Source organism: Electrophorus electricus, chromosome 13 (genome assembly GCF_013358815.1).
Source record: "Electrophorus electricus isolate fEleEle1 chromosome 13, fEleEle1.pri, whole genome shotgun sequence".
Taxonomy (NCBI): domain Eukaryota; kingdom Metazoa; phylum Chordata; class Actinopteri; order Gymnotiformes; family Gymnotidae; genus Electrophorus; species Electrophorus electricus.
Genome location: NC_049547.1, coordinates 14,417,548 through 14,429,182, shown reverse-complemented (window position 1 = coordinate 14,429,182; position 11,635 = coordinate 14,417,548).

The following is an 11,635-nucleotide window of genomic DNA, read 5'->3' as shown; positions in this document are numbered from 1 at the left end:
AATATGAAAGGACAAGGCTCGGTTGGCCTAATCAAACAGTCGACGTTTAACTCCCACAAGTGATGCTGTCTGTTAGCCTGTGTTAGACTAACTAGCAGTTCAGTGAGTGTATTGCTTACTGGCTAATATGACACATTACAAGTACTTACAAGTTATTACCATCAGTCTACTTACTTCATGTATCACCATCATTTTTCATGATATCTAGGTTATAACACAACTATAAAAACTGCTGGAATTACTGGAAGTTTCTCGCACAGTCTTCTTCTCGACCCAAGTTCTGCCCCACAGCTCCTCATCTCCAAAGGCCTGCTTAAGTAACTAGAATGTAGACCACCCATCTACATTCTGGTGAAGGCTTGTATTCATCAAGTTGAAAAAATCCTATCAAGTTGAAAAATTAAACTAAACTAAAACTTTAAACTAAACTAAACTTTAACTAAAACACACTTTCTCCCATACTCTGAATCTCTAAATGTCTGGATCCCAAAATACACTTGTTCTTTCTTTGTTCAATCTGGGTAATTTAACTCTTGCTGAGTGTACACATAGGCATTGGACCATCTGTGCTTTCTTGTGTAATTACAGGTTTTCTTCTCAAACTGAAGCAGCACATGCTAGTATGAAGTAGCAGTGCAGCAGCATGAGTCAAAAAAGTGGCTGCTTATAATGATTTCTTAACCATAAACTCAAAACAGCCTTTTTTTGAACATGTTAATAAAAGAGAGTATTTTATCATTATCAGCATTTATTATAAAGTCCAAAACTCTTTCAGTTTCTATTAGGTTCACCTTACATCACATCATTACTATATGCTACATAATGGTGAATGCAAAATATATTGTTGTTTACATGAAAATCAATTAACCATAATTTTTTTTTTTTTTTTTTTACCATGCACATTAAAACTATACAGTTGACTGTTGATAAGTACTTTATTAGAAGTAATTAGAAGAGAGCACAACAGCTTGTGTCAATGTGTTGAGCTTCATTAAAGCAAATGAGCTGTTATGAAAGTTTAAAAACTCAAAGGTCTAACACAGATGTGTCACCCAGTCTGAAATGTAAGCAAATGAAAGCTATAACATCATCATCTTGTGGAAAAAAAACAAAATATTAGAACGTTAACCTCTCAAATATTTAAGTGGATACAGTGGAGACTCTCCTGCCTTTTGCTGAAGATAAAAAGACCCTCCTAGCCCCTAAAAAAGCAAAGTATTCCCTTTCAAAATGTTGCCAGTGATGGTCAGGCAGTGGTTAGTTCTCTGTTTTGCTTCCTCTTTTCCACTACTCATGTCTTGTTTCTCATCTGTATGTGGTGTACCAAGTTACATCTTTCCCCTTTGAAAGTCAAATGTGCACATTTCTTTGCTTCAAGGCAACTGCAGGTTATACACATGTGCCAGCTAAATAGAGATAGGAACCAGTAACCTACTCTGAAATGTTTTTGTTGGAGTTCATGTTTCAACAGCAGTGCTTCTGTCACCTTGACCCCTTAAACTGAATGTTCTTTTAATATCATTCTTCTAAATGTCCTTCCCCAATTGAAATTTACAAAAAAAAGCACAAAATAAATGTTTTGCGAAGAAAAAAAAAGTAACCCTAGAACTATCATAGTTCTATTAAATTATTCTGCTTAATATTTACTATTGGCTCCTAGGGAGTAGCCCAGACTGCTCATTTATGTCAGGAGAACATGGAGAGGTCCATAGAAGAATATTATTTTCACTGAAAGATCATTGTGGTGTTACCTACTACATAAGGCCAAACATATGTTTTTCGACTCTAGAATTCTGGTCTTTGTTAACTGAGCTGTATCTCCACAATATCCAGAAAGAAGAGTATATAATGCACACTTTAGACATAATTTGCAACATTTGCAAAATTGTCATATTATTGAAAATTCAGTTTCCATGCTAATTATTATAACACATTGTCACATTATCTTAAGTGTCATGTGGGCATTAACATAATTATATTCAAAATTGTTTTTTATCTCCATATTTTATATTATGGCGGCTCATTTAACTCTTGCCTGTTGACAAGACATTAGTTAAGCAGCAAGATAACTGTAACGTGGAAGTTCAAGCAGGATGCAGGGACGAGTTGCAGACACAAGAACATACGTTTATTTGCACATGTAACATATAACATTTAGCACGCAGGCTAACGGGGTCAAACACCGACAACACAAACGCAAATGATAGACTTTTATACATGTATACTAATGACACAATGAGGAGCAGGTGTGAGACACAGGGAGGGTATGACCACTATGACATGCGTGCAGACACACACACACACACACATACACACACGGAGGCGTTCGGCGGGAGGGGCCGTATCGTGACAATAACAGTCTAAATATGGCAAGCCTCTCCATCAGACATAGCAGTTTGAACCTTTATTCCAGATTTAAACTAAGATTTTTTCTTTACTTCTTTCTTTCTAACTACAAAGTGTTTCCTTTGTGTTTCTCTGCAAAGATGTGAACTTAGAATTGGCAAGTGTGCTTAAAGCAATTTCCATGAGTCAGTCCAGGAATGAAATGGCAAACCCATTTATTTATTTATTTACCTATTTGTTTGTTGGTTGTTTATTTTTGAGATGTATTTTGAGATATATGCAGCTCTTCTGTACAAACACATGCCTAAGTAATCATATTTTACCCACTGTGATGGGAAATCGGCCCAGATATATGGCTTGGTTTTCCCTTGTTTACAAGATTTATTTATTTCTGATGTGGACATTCCAGTAGTGTTTCCCTTGGTTATCTTACTGTTATGGGCAGTGCAATTACATGTTTACATATAGTTTAAATAAAGCGCTTTCGTGATGTACTGTTGGAAAGATGTAAGATATTATTCTCACAGTAAATGTCCACTCTGTGTCCCAGTGTAACAAACTTGCATTCCACTCCTGACTCCTGAATGAATGTGTTTTTCTCATTCATTCAGTGCTCATATAACATTTTGTCTATGCATCTTTTTCTCTTGTTCTTTTCCCATGATTGCTTTTACTAGGCTCCTAGATAGATAGGCCAATTGTTGAGAAGCAAGTGCTTCACAGCAGAGTGGTTGTTTAAATATTCTTTCCCCTTATTAATTGCCATTCAGTATATGAAGATAAATGCTAATCAATGTTGTACCTGAGCCTCAGCAGAAATATTTTCTGAGCAGAGATAATTGGAAGTTGGTGAAACATCTTGGATGGAATATTTTTAATGCCTACTATGTAGTTTGTAGAAAAAAAGAACTAGGAAAAAACAATGAACTTACAAACTGTAACCTACAATGATATGGAGATTATTAAAAAAACACTATATATATTTTATGAATAGTTTATTCAATTTTCCGGCAATATGATTTATTCCTCTATATTGCTTCCATATTCTCTATATTGCTTCAAAAATAAGTCATGTTTTTGATGCTCCATACTTTTATTAAAATTAAGTGAATTCCAGTTGGAAGAATGCATGCCATTTCAGTATGTAAGAGCCATAAAACAGGTTTTGCATATTTGCTTTATGAGAAAACTATGCAAATTGCACTGGACTCTCCAAGCTCACTTGAAGTACAGTTCTGCTTGAGAGGCAATAGTAACCATAAAACAGTACAACACCTAAACAACATTACCATGATCAGTGTGACTGTGAATTATTCTGCATAATATAAATTATGTAATCACAAAGACTATTCCAAGTCTCCCCAGCGTAGCATAACTGTAGCATAAGAGCTATCTCTTTTTGTCAAGGTCAAGGTATGTGATGCTTTTACTTTTCATTTTCAAATATAAACATTAACTGAAGCAGGAAACAGTAGACTGCTAACACGTATTCCCTTTCAAAAGGTGTTTCTATTTCAGATTTGTCAGTCATTTACGACATGTATATCTCTGGTAGATCTGCAACAAAAACACATTGATAGGAGTGAAAGGCCTTTCTGATTTATTATAAAACATCAAGGAGAGGTTCGCCGCAACTCTGTGACAAAGCTGGGTGTGCTGTGCATCATCTTAAGGCCACTGGGCTTTGTCTTCACTGCTCTGATATGTCCACTGCTCCTTCAACCATTCAGGTCCACTGAGGTTTTGTTCTCATAAATTCTGTGGTTTATCGGATCAGGGAACAGAGCAAGTCCTCAGACATACCCAGACAGTTCACACATTGGCATCCTAATTTGTCCTCTGATTTATATCTAGATATGAATGAGCCACAGAGTGTTTTGTTTACATGAACGTGTTTTTTTTCCTTCATACTTTTATCCCCCCCCCCCCTTTCTAGTGGAAGCCTGCGAGTATAAAATAGATCCAAACATAAGCCTTTCGCTCACAGATGTCATTTGCAGCTAGCTTGTGGAAAATGCAACATTACAGTCATTCTCAGTACTCGCATCCTTTAGTGGTTTAAGCCATCACAAATAAAAATGTTTTGGTCAATTTTATGCAAACATATCTAAAAAAAATGGACTTCCTTATTTACAGAGGGCAGAGGGAAGAACTGCATGAGGGACAATGACTGATATCCTTATCGAGACTGAGGACAGAGAATAGATTCCCACGAAGCAGATCACTGAACCAGCATCCTGCTGGGGTTGAACAATCTACACAGACACAGTCTAATACACAGACAAGGCAATGGTTGAGTTCTAGACTTTACTATTTTTAAGGTGACCCTCTGCTCACAGTTCAACACAGCACCAGGTACTCATGACCAAATCAAGACACTAACAAGTGCTTACCTCAACTATTTGCTTTAACTTGAAAAGATTATTATGATATAATGAAACAAAGTTAAATACAGGTGCACTTTTCATTTCATGAAAATTAAGTCAGCATATGAGTAATAGCTGATGTATTCAAATAAAATGTGTACTGTTGACAACTTAGTCACTGTAGATCTTCCTTAACATAACACAATAGCCAAGACAAGTTTATTTGTATCGAAGGTTTCATACAGAGTGGAAAAATGTAAAGGGAACACTTGGCTTCAGTTTCTTGACTTTTCTCCTCCTTTGAAGATAATCTCACACTTTTACTCTGTAAGGCACACAAGACAGCTTTGTCTATGGAAAAATTTCACTTTATTATTTTATTTATTTATTTTACACATGTAATATTTGTGTGACGTTGGCAGGGAGGTAGCTGAGACTCGTCTGCAGAAAAAGGAGTGTCTTTATTCTCCATCGTAGAATAAAGGGACGAACGAACAAAAGAGCCCAGCGGCGAGCTGGCTAAAACACAATAGATGCAAACACACTGGCAGTAAAGCGTGAGGCATGGAGCTGCAGCAGAGCAACAGCAACACTCAGGGCATCATTTTGCCTCAGTATCAGTGAGCAATGCACAGCACAGTACGAGTATTACTGTGGGCTTTATATACAGGGAGAAACAAAGGAAGCAGATGAGGCACACGTGCACATGGTTAGTAATGAGGGGATTGGGAGCAGGACAGGTGTAGTGTGTGTGTGTGAGAGACAGTGGGCGTGTCCCTCAGGCAGGGTGCCTGGTGCACCGTGGCAATTTGTATTCAATAAGTTATACGTATATGTGCAGGATTGCAGGATTACACAACAAGTGTCTGAAGAGCTATTGAATTTATACGTATTCTGAAGCTCTCTGGTTCAAAAGCAGTGCAAGGCAAGGGCTTGCCATTACTGTCAGTCTGCATTGCCAAAAAACACTAAAGATCTTCTCAGCATGCAAGGCCATCTTGCTCTCCCTGTTCTATCCTTATCGCGTCACAGAGAAGACCAAGATAAGCATGTCCAATGGTGGTAAATTACTGTAGCTGCATCCACTTTGTCTTCCCCCCCTCCATCAACTATGGCCAATTAGTGCACGTAGATATATTTAATGGCTTATTCCTTTTCAATTTTTAGCATGCCCAGTAGTTAAATTTTGGGTGAATCACACAAAAGTTGAAATTGAACAACTGCACACAGGGATATGTTATAATGTTAATGACTAACCACATAATTAAATTCAAATCTGCCATGCTACAAGCAGTCAGCACATTTTTATAACATGTTCATTACAATGCTGTTGTTTTCATTAACGGCAGCTAGCCTTCCTGCATATAAATGAGGAACAGAAGGAGGAATCATATGGAATCTTGGTGAATTATAAAATATTTTATTCATACCTTGATTTTACATGGATAATTATTACATAACCCATAGTCTTATGGGCACTGGCGAATATCCAAGTGTAGATGAACTTATGAGACTTTAAAGTGATAGGACCATGATGGTCTTTTGCACTAATTTTCTACACTTTCACTAGTGACACTGGCTTAGCCAGCTGTGCTGGAGGCACCTTAGAGCCTGTTCAGCCTCCACTTAAACTCCGGTTTCAGTTCCATTTCATGGTACAGTGGCAATGGCCATCAATGGTCAATCATAGAACATAACTTCATCTTAAGAAGTCTCAGTTATTCCTTTAATCCTTACCAGCTGTAAAGGTATTCTAAATGTCTTTTCAGCTTGAAATGGTATTTTCCCTATTTTGTACAGTTTTCCCTATTTTTGTACAGTTTCTGTACAAAGATTTTGTTTTGGATTCATTCTGACCCCATATTTTTAAAGTGTATATAACTCAAATCAATAAATGGTGCTACATGTTACCTTAAGAGAACAATACTTTGCCTAGTCAAGTCCTCCTAGTCAAATCTGACTGAGTTTCCACAGTAACAGATGTCTTGCTTGCTAACTAGCAACCAGTAGGCCCCTGTAACAATCAGTTACAAGTTGTATGTATATAGTTTCACACCTGTAAAGCAAAATAAAAGAACATGAACAAACCAATAAATCTAACCAATAAAAACTCCAATAAATCTCATTCAAAACACCACATGGTGGAGGGATTCTAGGACTTTATGCACACCATATATGCCTGGGAATTTTCCTGTATGAGGAGGAGACTTGTTATTGATAGATGAAGATAATCTACAAGAAGTGCCTAATGACAATAAGAAGAATCAGATCAGGAAGACAGCTTCGAGTAAAACCAGGGAGAACCAGGCTAGGATCAAAAGCCAGGAGCAGAGGTACAAAAATCACAAAATACAAAAATCAGCAGAGGAATTAAAAAACAGGCAGAGAAAGGCACAGGAACCAGAGGCTACAAAATGCTAACGAAGGCTTGGTATGAAGGCAAACCACACTTCACAAGCATAGAAAGAAGAACTTGGTTTATCTAGGGAAGTGATTAAGGGGCGACAGGTGCGTGAGGTTAGTATTCTGGTGAGGCTGTTCAGTGTGCGTGTGATTGTTGTGTGGTGATTGACTGTTGGGGTGGAACTGTATGAAGACGTGACAATCAGGCAGCAAGGTGGAGATAAGGGGTGAAGAGATATTCGTGATATGCTTACACTGAAATGCTTACACTGACTAAAAATACATTTTTAATATTTTTAGTCAATTATTTTTTGAAATGTTTATAGTTATGCCCTCTGGTCTTAGGTATTTACTTATTTTACATATCTTTACTGTATCTTACAGAAGGAGAAGATCTATTGTATGTAATCCTTAATAGGTCTTGTATTTTTTTAGCCATCATTGTAATAACAATTCCAGGAAAAAAAAAGTCACATAACCCTGTCTAATAATAGTACAGAATTCACTCCACTGTGATCATTTTACACAGAATTAGCATCTAGTGGGGAACTTGAGGATTACCATGTTAGGATTAAACTGTTTTAAATGCAGAAATGATTTGCATTTAAACTTTAATGTTCAGTGTGACTGCTAGGATAGGGCCGAAGCAAACCTGGACTATATGGCTAATTAACAGACTATACACAGAATGTGGGGATTAACCATGGTGAAATGTGGATAAATGTCTGAAGATGTTGTCTTTGATTCTTAGTCCAGTCCTTTGAGAAACCTAAACAGTGTATCATTCTGTTTTTCTGTATTATTTCTGTATTATTTTGTGTATCATTTTATTAATGCCCTTGTTTACATGACTTTTTGTGTGTTGGAAGCTGGAATAGAGCAAAGGAGAGGACTGGATGGTGGTACCTGGTAAAAGGTAATACCTCATACATTAGAAGGTCAGGACCTGAGCTCTCATGTACTTTAATCAGACCAACACATAGCAGTGCTGGAAAGTAGTGTGTGGGTAGGAGGATTGCAGATCACAGGTGAGTTAGCATTCTCCAGGCTGCTGCTGCTTTTAGGCTCAGTGAAAGAGTTGTGGTTGACGTCTAGAAGAGACTCCGCAGAGCTGCCGGCCATTACACAGGCCACCCAGGCTAAAGGACAGACCACACTGTACCGCTGCACATGTGCTTCATGCAATTGCTTTCATTCACATTTGCAATTTTGCTTCGTACCTCATCCACCCAAACTCAGTGAGTCATACTCTGTACTTTATTATTATTTTTAATCCTTACATGTAGCTTCCAAGTGGCTTTGAAATATAAATTGGACCCAGTGTTCCAAAGTATGACTCTCATCCAGACTTCACAAACACACATACATACCTCTGAATCCAAAAAAATGTTCCACATAACATTAAATAAATCATACTTTGGATATTATCTGACTGTTCCTGGAGGTGCTTAAACTGATACTAAATAAAGCATAGCTGCACCACACTATTCCACTTGTCAAATATTTTACACATGCACAAAGCTGTCACAGTGCTTAGAAATAAATTCTTATGCCTGTTACAGGTGACAAATAGATGTGGGAATAGATCTGTTGTTTGATCCTCATGCTAACATGCTTAGCACTGGCAGGATGGCATCATAACATGCCCAGAGTACAGCATGCAGCAGTGGGTGACTAAGTCAGAGTGTGCGCTCAGCTCCGACACTCCTCTGAAGGCTGTGCGTGCCAGGTTAACCAGTTACTTTTCCTCCATTTCAAACTCAACTATGCGAGAACACGATCAGACAGAAAACATCACACAGCAGTCATGTCCCACTTCCGTCAGTGCTTATGTTAGTTTGTGTGTGTGTGTGTGTGTGTGTGTGTGTAAGCGTGCATGTATGTATGTGCTTTCTAATAGATTATGCTGAATACTGTCTGGTTGACTTCTTGTTGGATAGAACATATTAATATGTGTGCTGCTGTTAAGTTCCTGATTTTTGCTCATTTACCTTCTCCATAGTTTTAACTGTTAGCATGTACTTGTAGAGAATAAATGCTGCACGTGCAGTGGGTACTGGTGATGTTCCCAGCATTGCAATGCCTTTCTGTTTCTCTTTTTCTAAAAACCTTTAGATAGGAAGTGTGAAACAATGTAAATTAGTGATGAATCATTAAGATTTTTTTTTTTGTCTGACACCTTCCCCTTTGGTCTCATGGAATACTGTATATTGATTTTTCATGAAACATGTGAATATCATCAGAGGATTATAGTGAAATCTAAGCCCTCAGCCATAATCATCCTGCTTTTATTCAGATCACTTATTTCTGTTGCCTGCTCTTTGTCTCTACTCCACACAAGCTGCACAATTCCTGCATAGGAAAGTCATTCATAGGGAGTCTGTAAAATGCCTGTGTTATTATAGAGGTGAAGTGACTCGGCAGCTCTGGAACACAGTCCTTGGGCAAGTGTGCTTTTTATTTCTCTGATGTATACAGCTCATTCTGTATGGTCTTTAAGATGTACTGCTGATTAAAAAAAGATAAAAGCTGTTGGGATGTAGATGCTTGCTTGGGACACACAGAGAAGGGTAACAAGGTCCTTGGAAAGGCAGTTGAATCTTTGTAATTCAGATGAGAATGAGCTATGCAAATGTTACTTTCCCTGGAAACTGCTCATTAAGCTAAAGAATGTGAACATATTATTTTTGCTTTTAGTGCAAGAAAACATTAGGTTACTAAAGCACAGGGTTACTGAAGATTTAGTTTCTTCAATAAAAGGAATCAGGGTTCTTCTACATTTACAAGGGCAAAAACTCAGTAACTACAGGATTTAGCTTCTCTATTTAGCAAATCGTTGATGGTTTGTCCATGAGCTTTGAAACTCAATGGAAATATATGCTGATGTAAGGTCACACAGAGAGAAACTCAAGAACTGCTTCTGATTTTAAGTGCAACTGACATATTGGCTACAATGTCGCTGAAACCCTACCCACTCTTTATTGATTAAAAGTGCCCCTTTTAGATAAGTTTTATCAGGTTTAGCCTTTGTATCTACATCTGCATTTCATAACCATAATTCAGGCCAAACGCAGTTGAGAGTAACCACACATCTGGTGACAATAAGGTGACAGTGATGATGAGGCAAACTGCCACATGTCAAATGCAGCTAAGGACAAGATATAGGCTAATCAGGACTGAGAATCAATGTTTGATGTAAAAACTTTCTCTCCCTCCTTCAAGCTCCATTGCTTCCATTTGAAAGGCATTATCATGGGTCACAGGAATAAGGGCTACATAATTTTAGAGGTTACACCATATTAATGGGTGATATTTATTTACCAGTGCCAACAAATGTGACAGTTTAATATCATTGGACAAGGATATTGATATTTCCCCCACATTCTTCTGTGCAGAAAGCACTCACATAAAAATGCCTGCTATTTACTGTAGGTAAACATGTTAGGCACTTTTACAGGGAAGGCTCTGGCCTTTTGCCCAGTTATTTGCTGAGGGCTGTTTGATGAAGACTTTTCTGCTGTTCATAGGTGCCCTTCCGCTCACTGCACCTCCTCCGGTTCTTAAAGTATTGTTCACCGAACCTCCAGTTGGAAATCTATCTACCAGTGCAGCTCAGTTCCAACTGAACAAGTAGAACAGGAAAAACTGAGGAATTTATTCACCAGAGTCAGGGATGTGAGGAATTAAATGCCATTCATGGTCCAACTGACAAAAAAAGGGAAAAAAAGAAGTCATCTTAATCTCCACTGTGCCCTGTAGATATAAGCTATTCACTCTTTGTCAGACATATTGAAGAATGTAATTCTTAGAGGCTTCTGTTAAATCGCCTCTGCCTCTTTATGTAAAGAGCAGGAGTATGAAGCGGTACTGCTGGTGAGTGAGAAGGAGAGAGTGACAGCAAACTGCAGCATCCAGCATGCAGTCACAATGAGTGGTGGGTGTTGTGAAGACAAAATACCTCGGCTCAATATCTGTGTCTTCCATTAAAGCCTTGTCAGAGACTCCCTTCAAATTTAGGAGCAGGACACAATTCTTCATCGACTAGCCGCTGCTGTTACTTAATTCACAAAAAATAAAAAAAACACCAAAATAAACCTCTGGCTGGGGTCTTGCTTGTTTTCGCTGCATTTGGCTTGGGGTAGCATTGAGGGCATTGCAGTGAACAACCATTGTTCCTGGTGAAAGCTATCTGAGATAGGGCCCTGATCCCTAGCAATTAGCTACTACTGATTTGTCTTCAAAAGATTCATTTCCCCCTACCAGGAATAGGATCCATGATGACATTTAATGCACTTATAATTCGCTTTGAAATTGCCCTTTCAAGCCAGCATGCACATAAAGTGGGCTTATCGATTACTACTTAACAGGAAGCTGATCTGCACTTAAAATGGGCAATTAAATGGCTGGTAATTATATATTGATTGGAAGCTGAGGCGTTTGTCAAAGGCTGGGTGTTTAATCCGCATTGGGGTAGGCGGAGGGATGAGGGGAGGAAGTGGTTGTCATGCACCATGTGAAAT